Raw genomic sequence first — 18,172 nt, 5'->3', positions numbered from 1 at the left:
GATTTCCTTCAGTTCTCATTTAAGACCCATATGATCTTGCTCCAGTTGAAGGTATGATCACCTTAAAAAGTCCCATCTGAACTTCATTTGGTATGATTTACTTTGGAACAGTAAAGATGATTTCAGTTCTTTTGCTCTTTGTTCTCACAAAACACCTATGGCCTTGTAACAAATCTTACATAAAATTAAATTTGATTTTATTAAGCTCTTACACAAGGTTGGGAGAAAATTCCAGGAACCCTCTGGACAAGAGCCGGTTTCTTTACAGATTTATCCTGGCCAAACAAGGCAACTAATGACTGCTTTCACAAGGCCGGGAAATCCACAGCTACAGCTAAGAGAGGTAAAAAAAATGTAATAAATAAACAAGTCTGTCCACAAACCCTTCCTCAGGAAACCAGCATGGGAAGCACAGGCATTTAGAATGACAATCCAGCATGTTCTGCCAAAGAGAGATGTTCCAAAACAGCTGTAGAAATGGCTATGGTTTCCTTGAACGTCCATTTTAATAGCATTATAGTCTCAACTGTTTACATGTTAATCTAATTGTTTTCATGCTGTCAGCTGTATCTATTGCAATTGTATAAAGTTTTAAACCCACGCAAGTAGCCCTCAAGAGGGAGTGACAGACTTCAACAAACTCTGTTGTCCATGAACCCAGCTACCTTCCAGCCCCCATTCATTCAGGTACAGTTGGTTTTGAGGCTGTGACAGAAGCTGTTGTTTGGTTCCCCTGTGGGATACCACGTTTGCTTCATTTGTGCAGAAAGCTTTTCAGAACTGTCCCATATCTGGAGCACTCAGGAATGAATGTGCTTCCTCTCTTTAAATAATGGGTGAAATCCCACTGGAAGAGGAGGTATTTAAATAACCACGTTGCCACGTAGAGTATCTCATAATTTCAATCCTCGGAGTCCCTGATCTGTCTGAGCACATATTCATAATCAGCCTGGTGAATGCTCTCTGTGACTACTTTTCAGCTGTGAGCCTGTGTTTGCATTTTACAAGTGCAACTACATAACATAAGAATACAATATGTCTTGTCATTAGTAGAATAATATTTTTTTTTGTCTCCAAGAACAGAAAGTTCCAACATAGCACAGTCCTTCTTTGTGTAATCTTATATGCTTTCTTCTCATTGCTTTGCTGTCTTGGACTGTGGAACATAATTACTGAGACACGAAAGGATTTCTGTGTCTGGTCCTCACTGCCATGTTAGTGAGTTTAGCTTTAAATGTATTTGCAACTGGAAGGACCTGAGTCCATACTTCTGAACTCCCCTACACTTAACCAACCCAAACTGACTTTTGGGAGCAGTGTCTGGCCTATACTAACTCCTGAGCTGTGCAGGAATTAGCTGTAACCTGGCACACTCCCAGATGCCAGCTGACCCAAACTAAAACTGTGTCAGGGCTGCTTCACCACTTTAACAAGAAAAGCATTTGACATTGCTTAATCTACCAATATATGTGCAGCTCTTAGCCACAAGACAGGCCTGTCTGTACTGGTCAAAGGGAGGACTCAAGCCCCTTAAGTGAAGCTTGGATGCCTACATTTCAGTTCAGACTGAGAGTTTGCAAGGCCATCTGCAGTCATCTTTGTTTCTGAAAGCCCAGGGACCCAATTTTGCCAACAAATTCCTTGAGTAGTACTGCCTTTATTCAGAAATAATACCATTTTGGTAAGACTCAGTGTCTTGGCAAGTTGAAAGCACCATCAGAAGCTACAAAGCAGGCTTCTCTGATTTGACATCTCCTGAAGGGCTGGGTTTGGTAGGTCTGCTTGTGGTGACAGTGGTGGGTTGAGCACAGAGCGAGCATCCACGGCTACTTCCATTCAGAACTGTGTGTAGTGCTTGTGGTGAAATGCTGAGCTGTGTATTCAAATCTTCACTTACTTGGAAGAACTCTGGGGTTTTCTGCTGAGTAGGGGATACATGGATTCAGGATCCTAAGTGCATTGTGGGTGTAGGGTCCGAGTTGCCTGTTTCCTTTGGAAGTCTTCTGTCCTCTGTGCTATAGCTTAAGGTGAATGGTGATATTAACACTGGATGTGTAAAACAAGAGAGCGATCTTGATCTAGTCAACCACACCTAAAGGGACATATGAGGCCTCTGAATACAGAAGGGATTCACGAATAATCCCTATGATCATCAATAAGTTTAAAGAAGCTCTGCACTGTAGAGAAATGAGCGATCTCAGACACACTTCTCCATTTGGCATTTTTTTCAGCAGCTTGATTGACTGAGGCCTCTGGGTGCTGGGAATCCCATCACCATGCGTGTAAGTGATTGGCTGAGAGCTGCTACCTGGACTGAGACTGCACAGCCTGCTCTGTGAGCTGGGCCCCTGCAGAAGAAGTGAGCATAACCTTGTCATATGAGAGTCCCACTGAAGATTTAGGCAGCATTGACCCAAGGAAATTGCAGGCAGATGTCCAGTGTCCTCAGGTAATGCTTTGACTGTGGAGGCTGTGTATCAGCTCGAGGGTAGATCATGTTGCTGTAAATAAAATATGGTGCTTTGAAGTAACGGTGTTCTTGTCTATCTCAGCAGAACTTGTGCTAACAAAGACATTCCCGAAAAAATACTGCAAAGAGACCTTCGTTTTCTCCATCTGTCAGCTCTGCATGAGAATGATGTACCCCTTGCAGCACTTCCATGCATTTTACTTCTCTCGTCAGCCAGTCTTGCCCTTATATTTGAGAAATATTTGCATCTTATTTTCTACCTGGGTGTCTATCAATCAACTGCTTCAAGACAGACTTTGAACTAAGAATGCTCCATTGGTCAAAACTTATATACTGTTGGTACTAGTAACTCTATAGGATATCAGAGAATATTGAATACTTTCTTTTTGCAGGCTGTGAACTGGCTTGTGTTGGATAATCAGAAATGAGAATCAATACTCAGTTTTGAAAGATTAGATTTACAGTGGTAAAATCTCTTCTCACTTCCAGCACAATGTTTTATGTGCATGGTAATGAGGGAATGTTAATCAAAAACTGTGTACAAGAACACATATTTTGATAACTGGTACTGTTGTGAAATGTAGATTGACTCAGACATTTTTAGGATGTGCTAAAACACTAAAGAAAAGCTTACTAAAAGTGCATAAAATTCTACTTGCTTGCTAACTGAAGAGACATTCAACAGAAGTTAAATGGAGGTAAAATTCTGTTTAGGACTGGTTCAGTATTTTAACTGACACCTGGCATAGGATGTGAGCCAGATTTAACAGACAACTGCTTAACGCTTTGTGAAGAAGAGCCTTCCGCTAGTGTTAAGGAAACTGGATTAGAAATGGCTGGTTTTCTCACGAAGGAGACATCAGTCATGGAGCTTTATTCCTTTGAGTGCCCTCAAGAGACCAGGCGGATCTGATCGGCGAGGAGTGCTGCTGACTCAGGCTGCTGCGGGAAGGCGTGGAAGCCCAGCCAAGGAAATCTCTGACCTTCACTTTGCCGCTGACCCTCACTTGGGTTTTCCTGCCTGGAAGAGAGGCGGTGGGCTGGGGTAGCGGGGGCGGAAACAGAGACCAGAGCCATTGACCTCAATCTAAACACAATACAGAAAAAGACAATAAACTCCAGAAGGAAAAACACAGGAGTGATTTACCTAGGAGGAAGTGAGAATATTAAATTCTTTCAAGTAACTTCAGGAGGTGTAATAGAGGAAATCTATTGAAAACACACAGAGAAGACATCTGTCTCTAGCCAGTGAGCCCTATGACACACAGTAGCATTGGATATCTACTATATAACTGATTACATACATACAAATTATTAAGTCTGTGAATGCCATGGAATTATTGCAATTGTGCATTCATATTGCTTTTCTGTGTCTGGAAAAGTAGAAAGGTTATAAACTGTAATAAATTCATCCTCATTTGTCTGTTCATCTGAATATAAATTGAAGGTGGCAAAATTGTAAGCCCACTTGTCCAGAGTTGACTAAGATTTTTAATGTGGGTCACAGTGGCCTGTGATGGAGTTCCTCTCATTGAAGGCCTATTTTACCCATTTTACCTAGTACTATAATACTTCTTCTCCCTCTCCCTGTTCTGTGCTCTCTCCTTTTCCATGTATTCAAAAACATGTTCTGTTTAATACAGAGAAGAACTGTAGCTATATGAATTGCCAAAAACATGATAAGGTTTTGATATTTCCTTTTCTGTAGTTTGCACAAGTGTGTCACCTTGGCTCTAGGTATTCACAAGGCTCTTCTGCTCTTGATGCTTATCCTTACCAGAGAGTGGGAAGACCTTTGTGCAGTCAAGCCTCTTTGTTACAAACATGGGAAAGCAGCTAGAAAGCCAATTTGTAACAGCAGACAAGTTATAAATAGTAGCTTACAGAATCATACTCTGAACAGGAATTCTCTGGTTTTATTCATTATAGTATTATGTTACATTGACTCTGGTTTCCATGTACCAGACGTGTATAGCATACGCTTTATCACATCCTTAGGTTCTTAGACACAGAGATCAATTAACATATGTCAAGGGTAATTCTGATACTCTACCCGTGCCTGGCTGAGAGCACCTATGCATGTGGAGGGGACAGAGCACCAGAATTCAGGTCTCTTAAAGGAATTGTTTCCCATCAGACGATGAAGATTAAATAATGGAAAGTATTCTCTTTTTCTCCAGTCCCTTGAGTTTGATATTTTTATAACTCTTAACCCAGACTCAATCTTCATACATTCTGAACATGAAAAAATAGAGAAATTCTGTCTTTTATAAAATACGCTTTCGTTAAAAAGAGACAAGAAAGAGACAAAAAGAATCAACTTATCATCCCCTCCCCACAAACTAAATCTTAACAGCATAATTCTATAATTTATTCCTTTCTCCTAATTGATGCAATATTGCCAGGTAATTGCAATCCTTTTTGTATGTGTGCCTAGGACACTGTGCTCATGTTCAGTGCTGTGAAAGAAAGTCTAGGGAGATTCTATTTTGCAATGTTGAAAGCAGTTCTTCTTGTTTCAAGGAAAGTAACACATCTTGTTGACAATTATGACTAAGTGTGCCCAAGTACAAGACACAGTGAGTAAAATGATGTGGTTGTAAGCCTCTTAATTTTCTGCCCAAAGCACCCTGTGTAAACGTTTCCAGAATCTACCATGTAGCATACAGGTAAATGAAGAACATACTGATTTCTTATTATTGATGTGTCACATTGTTCCCTACTTCGGCATGTGTTTTCTTTATTCCCTGTACTAATACTGTATGTGACTGAACACATGGAAATATATCTTACTGTATCAATATTTCCTTGGCATTAACAGCTTTAAGCAGTGACATCATAAAATGGGGAAATGACAACAGCTTTGAAAAAGAATCATCGCTAGGTTTGACACTCTGTTGACTTGCCAAGAATGAAAGAGGGTTTTAATATTTTGTTTATTACTTGTTAATTGTGTATTACTAAGGCTACGTGGTGTGTTTGGGTGGCCTAATTCTCTTTCCCGTAATTTAAAGGAATTCCCAAGTGCAGGAGTACTTCTGGGAAAGCAACAGAATCAGATCAGTTGAGGAGATTTGATTTATGTGAACTATTGTCTCCCATATATTTTATCTCCAATCCTCTTACTTCAGGAAGATTTAGATATCAAATACGTAAGAATTTTGTGACAAATGCTTTAGATTCAGGCTCACTGTGGATTTAATTTCACTAAGCAGTTCACTGCCCTCCAAATGTCTTTAGAGTTGAAGTAGTCTGTTGGTGCCCAGAAGGTTTGTGAAGACTAGTAAGTGGTTAAACCTAACTTTCTAAAAACGATAATGTCAAGTGTGTGGTATGATCAATTTAAAAGTCTTTGGGAAGTTCTATATTTCTTCTTTTAAGAATATAAAGTTATTTTTCACCTCTGTGAATTATATTGATTCTGAGTCCTCATGCAAATGAATTCCAACTAGTAGGACTACTTCTATAATTGCAGGATGACATAATAAATAGGGATGAGAAATATCTAAGGTTGTTTGCCTTCTGTTTCAAATGTCTGTAGTGTTATATTTTTCTTGTGCACTCTGGCAGAATTTGCTGCCTAAGGGAGTCTGCATCAGCTAATGGCAGAATTAGCTGTAGCTGTAGCAGTGTGGTAGACCTGTGTTTATGTACTGTAGCTGGAGGATCATCATGGATACAAACACTGGACCTACACCTAATGGTGAACCCAGCATCTATGGTGTCTCAGTGATGTGTGCTTCAGCAGGAGAAAGGTGTGCTCTGGATTTTTGGAAAGGCTGTGTTCCAGCAGAACATGTGCTCTACAGTAGGACCTGTGTGGATTCAAGGAGAACATTTGGTTGGGTGTCTGTCTTAAAAAAAACCACGAATCAATAGACCAAAGGAAATTTTGTATGCTGTTGGTGTCTGCTTCCAGTAAGAAATGAGAAAATGAAGCTACATGCTAGGTCTCCTGGTCTTCTACATTTGCCTTTATGCTGTGCAAGTAGACATATATAACCTTAATATGTAGTTTATATAGACTGACTGCCCTGTATTTCAAATGGTGAATGATACTAGAGGAAAACTAAGTGGAAGATTTCATGTTGCAGGGCTGAGAAGCTAACATGAACATGCAGCTGGAGCGATGGGCTGGGTACCATGTACATGATCAGTGCTTCCAGTGTTTTTTCATTCTTTTTAGAACCACTGGCACTGCTAAACAAACTATGTAGAGTATGTTCAGCTATTTTTGATTGTTATAACTTTCTTCCTTTGGATAATCTTACATTAAATACTCTGTGGATTCATCTACAAAAGCTCAAATTGTAAATCAATCCTAGCTGTGCATGTAAAAGAAACCTCCTTGCAAACTGAAGGTCTCACTGCCACAGAGCAGGACTTTGACGCTGGCACTTGCTGTGGGATGTTTGGTCTCCTGACAGACTGGAGCAGGACAGGGAGTACATGGGGACTTCTTGGAATACGTTTGAAGAGTAACGGCTAATAAAGACTTGCAATAAATAATAAGTGCCCAAGGTGATATTCTTTCTCATGAACATTTTAATAGTTTCTCTTCCCCAGTAGGGGACTCTCAGACTTCTTAATAGAGGCGCAGAATGAACTCTCTGTGCCACGGCTGTCTCTCTCCATCACTTTTTGTTTTCTTCTCGCCTATTCCTTATTGCTGGCTGCTGCTGCTCCACTCTGCCTCCAGCTGTGAGAGCAAAGTTTACAGTGTCTTCAAAACCTGCTGCTTGTTTTCTTTGTTTGGGGTAAAGCTTGATGAGGCACAAAGCAAAGTGTCTCCCCTGCCCACTAGAATGCCCCAGGCAGCAGGGGGAATGCTTCTGCAACTCAGCCCTGCTCCCTACACCAAGCGGCAACTGGGAACAGAAGAACCAAGGCTGTTTCTGCAGTAAAACACTGTTACAGGTGGTCCTGGTGGCATGATGAAGATTAGCTGAATAACTTTCTGAACTGCCTGAATAACTGCTGAATAACTTTCTAACTGCCTTTGTCAAGGCAAACTTCACATATTTGTATGTGGAAGCAATGTATCCTGAGGACATCCATGCTCTCTACTTAGCTCACCTTTGTCTATAGATTCTTCGTTAGACACAGGTTTCTTTCTTTTTTTGCGCACTGTTTTCCTGAATTTACAGAAGCACCCTGCATGATGGAAAACTTCATGTTCTACCTTGCTGGTCTACTAAATTCCATAATATCAGAAAATCTGAATAGTAGTTCTCTATCAAAGTGTTTTGTCTTAAAATTCAGTCCTGCTGGGAGATTATACCTAGCCACCTTTAAATGGTTTAGAACTGTATTTTTAACTGGAGTTAGAATATTTCCTAAAGGAGCCTACAGTCTGGGATGGAGTCCAGATGTACATTTGAGATGGCTAAAATGGAAAGTCCTGATTTTTTTATTAGGCATGACATTCAGAGTGCAAAATGAAGTGTTAGCAAAGAAAGCATGTTGGCATGGCAACAGCAAGTACAATTTAATACAACAGATTTTGATTCTGACCTGAGAAAGGAACTGTTTGTCCTGAGAGTCGGCTTGTAGCCCATAAAAGTTTTAAAAGACAGAAACGCCTTCACTGAAGGCCAGCAACCAGAGAGATGGATGCCTCAGAGCTCTTTGGCCAGCAAAAGAATCTAATTATTCTAATGGTTGTTGTTCTGGTATAGATGTGCAAAAGAAATTGCTTCAATAATGCATCTATTGCTCATATGATAACCGCCTGCGGGCAACCTCTTAAGCTCAGGGTCTCTGTGTTATTTTTAATAAGATATGTGATGTTTGTAGGACTGTAAGACATAATGAGGCTAAGTAATTTGCAGAAAAATACACAGTGTCAATTACCAAGATTAAAATTTAGGGTTTAGAAATTCCTGTTTCCCAAATCTATGAGGAATCCACAATTACGTCCCCCCCTACTTGTTACAACTATTCATCTGAAAAGAAGAAATGACTATGGGAAAGCAAGCTGTTTTCTAGATTAGTTTATTGATGAATGATAGCTTAAACTGCACGTCTGATGCCAGGTATTTGGTTTTGAAGGACATACTCATTTTCCTTTCAAGATTAGCTACTCTGGATTCCTGATAGTGAAGCTGGCTGCACAAGCCACATTCAAAACAATTGTCTCTCTAATTCCATCTGCTGCCACCTCATCTGTCTCCATGGGAAGAGGTAAATTTATAGGACCAAAAGGAGGAATGAACCATTTTCCGTTTTTTTTTTTCACTCACAGGAAGAAATAAGCACCACAAATCTCAAGAGTACTTTGATGTTCCAAGATTTGCAGTTCACCCTCTGGACTAAAGATGCTTGAAGCAGTTTGGCTAAGGGTAAGGTATGATCATCCAGGATGAACAAAAGATTCTAGATGTGACTCAGAGACTCACCGTGGAGAGGACTTGGGTCACTTCAGTGGAAGGCAAGCGATCTGTAGACATCTGTGTGCACTTTGTGACCTGAGGATCCTTGTGTTTCCACCTCATTGTTTGCAGGTGTATTCACAGAATAGTGGGCAAAGGGATTTATGCTTATCAACAGCATATGCACTGAAGGCAATAAAATCATCCACTGTGTAGGTGCATACGAAGTAAAGCTTTTCTAGTGGTCTGACACACCATACCATGCTCTCACCATAACCAAATTTTAATAGCTCAAGGAATATGCAGAAACCAAAGAGTAGTATCCTTGTTGCACCATGATTTGTTGTTGTTCAAGACTTGTGTGACCTATTCACAGCTCTTTCTATAGTGGAAAAAATACCAGTATAAGACACACAAGACTTGAGTTTCATGCTTTTCTGACACTGTGGTTGCTGGCTGGATTTGGAATATGTATCTCAGTTAATATAGGCCTATCCTGGCCTAAGTTAACAGTCCCTTTGTCTAAATATTTAATATTTTATTTCATTTAAGGAGAGAGGTGCTTAAAATGATCCAGCATGGCTGAAAGCTTTAAATAGAAGTACACTTAAAATGCATGTTATGTGGTTCATATACTGTTGAGAGAGGGAAGAACATGAAGTGGGGCTTCAAGCAGTGAATTTCACTGTGTTTTGATGCTGTATGGGTTGAGTGCGTGTCATGAACTGAAGTCTGTTGTAGCCTTTTTTTATGTAGATTTTTCCTTTTCTGCTTTTGGTGAACCTTTTGAAACTTTCTCCTGTTAATGATTTTTTTTTTTTTTCAGAAGCATGCATATGTGAAATTTTGCTGTTTAATATGTCACCTAGATGCTCTCTCATTGTCTGCTGAAATCAGTAGAAAGACTCCCATTTCATCAGTCTTTTGAAAAATTGTTTGCAGTTCTTTCATTTTTCTGATTGCTGCATTATTTCTTTTATACAAGTTTTTAGAATATAGCAGGAAACTGTGGTACCTATGCTGGGCTAAATTTAGTCAATCACACACAGTGTAAATTGCTGCCCACATAAAAATACACCAGATAGACACAGCCCTTGGCTTCATCACAGTGGGATGCAGCACAGGAATGCAGTGCTTTAACAGTGTATGATGAAAACACCAAAAAGATAATAATATTTTATTCTATTTAAAGTATAACTAGTAGCACTTCTGTTGGAGGAACTGAGAAGTAATTACCAACATACCACCTTTTCCTCAGAGTGACCAGATTAATAGCAGGTTATGGGGGCCCAGAGTCAGGGAATTTAAGCCTTGTTATCATTTACAGTTTCTCTCTGTGTCCTATAATATGCTTTCCCATTAGCTAAAAGTGCCATTTCAGGAAATTGCCTTCGAGGGTGTTTTGATGTAGGGTGAGGGTAAGAAAAGAAAGCAGTTGCCCTATTCCACTACAGCTGTAGACAGGTACTTAGTAAGAAGCAGGTATGTGATTTTTCTGATCTGTCCACTCCTTGTCACTTATCATTCAGTAGGAAGGCATCTTCAGGAAGCTCACTCAGGTCACTGCATCTCGCCGTTTCACAGATTGTCAGGGTGAAAAGAGTGAAGAGATGCCAATAGATCACATGGTTACACTTTTCTAGTTTTGCTAGTTCCTAAATTTTGTTAGAGACTGGAATATTAGCCTTATTAATATTGGTTAATTATAGCTGAATGGGAAGACATTTGCATCCTATCCTCAGGACTGGTAGTAGTCCTAATATTAGTTTCCTTTTGTGCCATTACAATTCCTGACAGGACAACTCCTCCTGCTCTGGAATGGACCAATTGACAGTCCTGAAGGCCATGTGTAACATTAACATTTCTTAAAGACCTCAGTAGCTTTGATTTGTCATTTGAGAAATTTACTGTCTACCGTTTCATGTTTATTGAATTTAGAAAATCATATGTGTCCAATAACAAAGTCCCACAGGTGGACATGTTTGGTCTCAGACTCCAGCCTCAAGTATACTGTCTTTTTGTTTGGTTTTAATCTTTTCCTGCTCCTGCAAATTCAGGAAGAAAATATTATATTTTTTACACAAAGTACTTTTAATCCTAAATGAATGACATCGAGAGAAAGAAATCTTGCAAATGAAGCTCTGGATAAATTTGCAAGGGGAAAACACCATGAATATCTAATTACTTGTAGAGACATCATAAAGTAACACCAGAAGTGAAAGGCCAGCAAAGGCCTCATATGCTATGTATGAAAGGCAAGATTTTTAAATTTTTTTTCACTTGAACTACTTGATGTAAATCTGGAATAACTCAATTTAAAATGAGATGACTGGAGAGAAAATTTGTCCCTAAACAACTTGTGAAATTCTGCTTTCCAGCTTTTTAGTGTACTTTCAAAAGTGAAGATGCTCTCCAAGCAATAAGTTTTGTACAAAGTCTGTGAACAGGAAACTTCAGTAATGTCCTTAATCAAATAGAATTGATTCCTGGAAAAACTGATATACAAATTGATTTTTATTCTCACGTGACTCATTACAAACAGTTAATTTTTCTCCCCCAATTAATGCAGACAAACCCCACACATCAACATAGAAGGACTATAGTGACTGTTGCTAGGATTAGTGGGGGCTTTTTGATTTATTTTTTTTTTTACTGTTTTGTTTTTTGTTTTTTTTTAATTTGTATGTACAGAGTTCATGCAAGATTGTTTTGTTTTGGTATAATGTGCATTTCTATTTTATTTTGCATAAAGTCTAACAATTCAACATCTTTATTTTAAGGGTAATTCTATTTGATTCTTACATCTGAATGCATCCTGGTTTTCCACATGACTTGACTTCAGATAAAAAGTAGATCATTTGGTTTAGTAGTAGATCTGGTCAGAGATGATGTGCCACATTTTTAACTGGATTTTAATTTGACAGATGTGTACTTAGCTTTTATCATCTGACTGATGCACGAAACATTTATTTCTCCAAAGACACCACAGATCTTCCGCACCTTTTCCATCTCATTTATGCACATGTACAGATAGTGCTGGCTATTCAAAATGATATCAATATGAAAATGATGACAACAGATTTTTTTATAATCAGAATGGGGCATGACTGGAGCAAATCAAGAATGCTTCAAATACTGTGTGCCAGACCTCCTTGACAAGAGCAGGTGGTTGAAGAGTCAACAACATGACATAAGTGCTTTGAGTGTGATCCGAATGAGCATAATTGATTCACTACCACATGATATCCATATACTTTGTGGGGGTCTTTATTCGAACAAATGCTGCATTGAGACATAAATCAGCATAGAGGGATGGTTCTACTAGTGCTGATCAATGAGATACAACACTTATGTGTGAGATGCATGGTTCTGTACTTACTCAAGACATCTTACAGGTGCTGCCCTCTTTAACAGTGAATATTTGAAGAATACATTTTGATGAAAATGAATTCAAAGCACTTTTGATTTTTGCATTAAATTAATCTGCACAGTATTTAATCCTGCTACTTGATTGTGAGTTGCATACTTAATGACAAAATCACCAAAATGTATCAGAAAAAAATGTACAATGAAAGTCCTAAACATTCATAAGCAACTAGAACTCAGCACAGAGAGAGGAAACAGCTAATTATTTGTCAAGAGCAAATTATGACAAAGCAAACTAACTTCCTGCTATGATGAGGCAATGAGTCCACAGACACAGGGGACACACAAAGTGTCCTGCCTCTATGTTACTTAAGCTTTGTCATTCTCTTGAATTATATTCTTATTGGAAAGCTAAGGAAATGTAGCCTTGAGGGTAAATGCAAAGCTGAATGAAAAGTGAAACTTGGAGCATAATTCTCTAATTTTAATGTTTAATTGAAATATACTGTCAAGTTTCTACGGGGACTTGTCCTTGATTAAATATTGTTAAGTATTCTCATGAATTATCTGAATGAGGGAATAATATTATATGCAGTAAATTTGCATATGACAAGAGATGAGGGATTCTGAACATGTGGAAAGCAGAATTAGAATCCCAGATGATCTTCACAAATTGGAGAGATCATCTGAAAAAAATAGGATTAAGTTCAATAGGGACAAATGCAAAGTGCTAGACAGAAATAATCAATTGCACAAATACAGGATGGGGTAACACAATAGACAGCAGTTCTTTGGAAAAGATCCGGGAACGGACGTGGATCAAATGAAACATGAGCTGATGAATTATTAAAGAGCTAAGTGACCAGCTAGTATGTATATGAAAACCAGAATGCAGTCTGCAGAAGTAATCTTCTAGTATTTTGTATTGGTAAGGACTCTTAAGAACTGTAGCCAAGGAAAGCTTAAAAAAAATGAGTTATTAAACACTCTAAAAGAAGACGGAAGGGCCAGGGCAATAATTAAGATGTAAAAAAAACCACTGTTGTAAAGAGAAAGGGAGTAATAGGTCTTTTTTTATTCATGGTAGACATAATAAGAAATAAAAAGCAAAATTACACCGGGAAGATTCAGAACAGTTATTAGGAAAATCTTTCTAAACATGAACATGACGAAGCCTGGGAACATGATGAAGTCACCATCATTAAGAACACACATCTCTTACAAATGACACGAATATTGATTCTGCTTTGAGGACAAAAAGCCCTTTCCAGCTCTATTTCCTATAATTTTATATCAAGACAGGAACAGGGTTTGCCACTCTGTGTATCTCAAATAGTACCTAATTCCATGAGATTTATTCATTCACAGGAAAAATTCTTAGTCAACAAGAGCAATATTTACTCACGTACAAGAACTAGATTTGTTGAAGTTATTGCTTAACATTCTTGCCACATGAATTCTTTGGTTAAATTTATATTGGCTTGTACCTGGAATTATTTTAAGATCGGTATTTCAGGTTAGTACAAGTATAATAAAATAAATTCTGAAGTGATTTTATCTGCTTAGGGAATAAAGGTGAGTATTCAGTAAAATTAAATCTTGCTCAGTGGCCCATGCAAAGTTTTGGGAAAAGGAAGGTGACAGACTCACACCACCTTTAGGTATGTTTCTGCTGTTCGAGGCTGCAGTTGTCTCAGGAGACCATGGCAATAAGAGATCCATGCAGAGCACTCTATACTATGGTACTGTGTAATGTGCCCATGATGCGAACCTCAACATCGCTTCCAGACGGACCAGAGGAATTAGTTGCATAAAGCCAGTGCACTGACTTTTTATCACCTGGGCTTTGTCTTCAGCTATTTCTCCAGGGCATCCTTTACGCAATGCAAATGGGGTGACCAAGGGGCTGAGGGATGAACTCTATCCATTTCATTCCTGTGTCTATCCAAAGCTCTCTCTTTAGATAGGAACTTCATGTTCCAAAGTGTTACCTGAGCACTGCTCGCAGTCTGTCATTTATTTTGGATGGTAATGAAATGCTTAAAGGATGCAGCGATACATAAATATTTGCCCTATTCAAAAACATATACACATATATATATATATATATTTCTGAATATTTAGGGAAGCTAGTGAAATTCTTCAAACCTTTCTTCTCCTTGAAGCCTAGAGTAACTCTTTTTTATGGTGCTTCCTTCCAGCTTTTTGTACGACATGGTACCAAATCACTGTAGCAGAGATTGGGAAACCTCTGTTTAGCAGGTCTGGTTTATGGTTATGTTAAAAATAGAGGTGAAATGTGTAACTCATTTCAAGAACAATTTCTTTGCTGAGATCACAGGATCATTTAAAGCTGTCCAAACACTTAGGGTGAATGTCCAGATAGTCTGGATTTATTATTAATTTTTTTCAGGAAATTTGGAAGTGGGACAGCTTACTCACTGTAGATGATTCATATATTTATGTCCTAGTTTGAAGTGGTTCACCACACCATGGTCACAACTCCAGAAGTGTCAGATGATCATCAGACATCACTCCTGCCTGTAAGACTGATTTTTTTTTCCAGGTTTCCATAGTTTTCATAACTTGCTAACCTCTCCCCCTAAACCCAAACAATTTAAGGTCAAGAATAAGCATTAGGAAACAGTTTATGAAATAATATATTAAATTCCCCAATAGACACAGCTCTTAAAGCTGAAGCTCTGGGGACTCAAGTGTGGAGATACTGCCCTTCTCATGGATTCTTAAAGCACTTTTCCATGTTCCCTAGCAGAAGTTTTATCTTTTCCCATTTTAAATCTTTTTGTCTAGACAGCAGTAAGTAACTGGCATACCCTTCTGTCAAGAATGGGATGGTTGAGTCTTTCAGATAAATATAGCTGAATATTTAAATACAAAAATAAATGTCTAAAGCCCTGCTTATTAGTAGCATCTGTCTCGTGCTTGATGTGTACTTCTCAGAAATATTCTAATACCTACAGAGACTATATTTAAGCATCCTTGCTTCTGCTTTGGTGATCACATGTCATGCGCTGCCTATATTGTTGATTTTGTTGCTAAGCCCCGCTGCGAGTTCTAGTTTCCAGTGTTTCAGGTTACATGTTTAAACCTGGCCTTCCAACTGTTTCACACTATCCTGCGTGTTCCCATCTACTAAAGCTGATACTCTGGAGGCCCTCTCTTTCCACATTGGTCCACACTGGCATGAAAAATTGAGTGTAAGGAGGAGTTAAGATTACAGATTTTTTGTTTATGATAGTTGCTAGCTTTCCACTTCAGAAATGTCACTTAGAGGAAGCCTTAGGAAGCACATACTGGGTGTATGTGGTCAGCAGATTGGCCTTTACCATCCTCCCCCTTTCTTGGAGAATTGCATCCGTTAAAGAATAAAACCCAGAGAATATGATGAATCTGGCAGACATCAAAGCTGAGAAACCAAAGAGGACTAGAGACAAAAAGTTCTACTTTAAAACTCTTTCCCATAAACCTTCAATTTTATGTTTTACATTAGGACAGATAAGGAAAAAATTGATCTTATGGGCACTTCTTTGGGGGGATTATATTTGGACTCACATTACTGGAAGAGAGCTCCCTGAACACCTGTGAGGTTTCAAGTAACTTACAATATAAAGCATCAGTGACTTCCATGGGACTTGGGCTATCCTGGTGAAACTGTGGGCATGATGACATATCAGTCAGCATGACAGGACTTCATTTCTGCAAGTAGAAACCCCTCATGCACTGTGTTATGGAAATTCTTGCTCTGTGCCAAGAAACTTTGTGTTACCCCAGCAGGCACAACTCCATTCCTCTGACGCTCCGAATATTTTCTGTATGTGCCTATGGGTAGTTTGTGTTTCTTCAGCGAAATAACTCCAGAATCTTTATAACTGGTTTGATGCACTGCAAATTTTCTTGGCAACATGTTATTATTCCTTTGATTAGAGCAGCCACTGTTGCTTGTTTTTGTATTTAGAGCAAAGAAATGCAAATTTCCTCACCATCAAGAAGGCTGGGCGGGGTAGTACTGAAGGTAGGTTGTTTTTAATCTCTGTCCTGCCTATATTCTAAGCTTATGTTTGTGTGTGCCTGTTCTGCCAGCAGAAGCTGCTGTTTTTCAGGAAGCAATAAAAACTGTCTTCTGAAGACTTGCTTTTGGGGGGCAAAAGGCAAAGGAGAGAAAAAATCCAAGCTGAACAAATCCATATGCTGAGGTTGACCTTACCTTAGAAACGTTGCTTGGATTTTCATGCCCCTACACTGGTTCATTGATCTACATGCCAAAAAGAGCTGGTTGGTGTTGATTTACAGATTCTACATTGTTTAGGAGATTATAGTCTAATTCTCCTTCTGCTGTGGCTAGTCAGGGCATGAACTGCAGTCATAATGATAGGCACTCTGTTTCTGGATTTTAGCATGCCAAGCAAGGAAGGTACTTCAAAGTAAAGCTGGAACACGTGGAAGAAGTAGTTGTGGGGGAGAGAGCACTGGGAGGAGGAAATTAGATTGACCTCAGCTTATTAAAGAGTAGTATACACTTGATGAATCACTGAACTCAGGCACCACTAGAAAGGTTATTACAGATACCTGGTTTACATTAATAGAGTTGGTGTGAAATAGCAAATATAAGAAAAACGTAACTTGGAAAAGAGATCCACTTCAATGGGAAAATGTTTTGCTGTCAATGGTTGATGGTAGTATTGGTATTACAGTTGTGTTCAGGGTCTGCTTTGAGATGAGAACACAGGGAGGAGCCACACTGGCACTTTTTACACGGCATGTGTCTAATAAAAGATTCTCTGTTTTCAATGGTTTGCAGCCCCCATAGAGGTGGGATAAAATGAGTTCTTGCTTGCAGAGAGCATCAAGGGCAGGAGAATTTGAAAATGTCCTTGAAATGACTTGGTAAAACGTAGTTTATGAATGTGCAAAGCTGCTCTAGGCATTTTTGTTTCATTCAGCTTTCTTTTGTTTGTTTGTTTTGGTGCTCTTTTTTATTATTATTATTTTTATTTTCTCCTCCTTCTTCTCAAGGCTGGTCTGAGATCTTAAAAGGCACTATAGTTTAGACGTTTGTCTTTTAATAACATTTGGCTCTTTCTAATCTCTCACCTTCAGCCCACTCCCTATGCTGTTATAGCACAAATGAAGTATAAGAAGCCCTTTGTTGTGACTCTGGATATTTCTTTGTAATAGACAACTTATTTGCTGTGTTTTACCTCTTTGTATCAAACATGATCCTCTTTCCTTTGATATTTTAAATTATTTCCTTTATAATTTCTTGGACTAATTTTTGGGTTATTCCTTGCTCAAGAGTAGTCTGTTGTGTGGTCTAATGACAAAATTTGAGCAGATTAGGCTTGCTAGTATTTGTTTCTGTCTAAAATAGATGAGAGTCATTGCAAGGGCTGAGTTTCTGACACAATATTTACAGTTATGAACCCAAAAGTTGCTTTCTGTGCATGTTCTTCAATAGTCAATTAAGATTCTTTGTCCTGGGTTCAGTCAGTAAATTTGCTCATTAGAGTGTTTTTGTGTAACCACTTTTTGATCAAGACATCTGTGGAAAAGTGACAGTGAAAAGTGACAACTAAGGGAAAGGTTACCAAGCTAAAACAAACACTAAACTTTAAAATATTTCAATTTATGATGCATTAAACCTGTCCTAGGTGTAATACAATTTAGATGTTGATTCACCGGTTCATCTTCATTCTGGAAACATTTCAGTTTGGGGACTTTGACTACACAGAGATTTTAATTAAAGTGTGTTCCTCTGCCCTGTTGAATCAGCCCACCTGGAGATCTACTGCCTCTAATAGAGAGAGGCCAAGTTTGGTTTGTAACTGAATATTAATGTATATCCAGAAAGCCAGATATCTTAAGGGAAGCTTGATTAAATCTGAAAGCCAAAACACTTCCAACTGGATACGCTTTCATTTGGCTGCACACATGCACATTCTTTACT

General features: G+C 38.7%; 2 long non-coding RNA genes across 4 annotated transcripts in view; both read left to right on the top strand.

The window, feature by feature from the left end:
• The window catches only part of LOC309438364, a 28,984-nt gene extending 23,005 nt beyond the window's left edge, over positions 1-5,979 (top strand). The window contains exons 4-5 of one of the 2 annotated variants that reach the window (XR_014183774.1): positions 2,232-2,449; positions 2,556-5,979. This is a non-coding gene — a long non-coding RNA (uncharacterized lncRNA). Of the gene's footprint in view, positions 1-2,231; positions 2,450-2,552 lie in introns of both variants that reach the window. The other variant, XR_014183775.1, reaches the window with a different exon arrangement.
• LOC309438363 overlaps positions 1-18,172 on the top strand; it is a 118,563-nt gene that overhangs the window by 30,241 nt on the left and 70,150 nt on the right. The window contains exons 2-3 of one of the 2 annotated variants that reach the window (XR_014183772.1): positions 8,715-8,811; positions 16,184-16,240. This is a non-coding gene — a long non-coding RNA (uncharacterized lncRNA). Of the gene's footprint in view, positions 1-8,714; positions 8,812-16,095; positions 16,241-18,172 lie in introns of those variants that run through there. The other variant, XR_014183773.1, reaches the window with a different exon arrangement.

This window comes from Streptopelia decaocto (assembly GCF_964273445.1).
Source record: "Streptopelia decaocto genome assembly, chromosome: 3".
NCBI classification, from domain to species: Eukaryota; Metazoa; Chordata; class Aves; order Columbiformes; family Columbidae; genus Streptopelia; species Streptopelia decaocto.
Note: the sequence above shows the minus strand (reverse complement) of the source record. Positions and strands in the feature narration are given on the sequence as shown.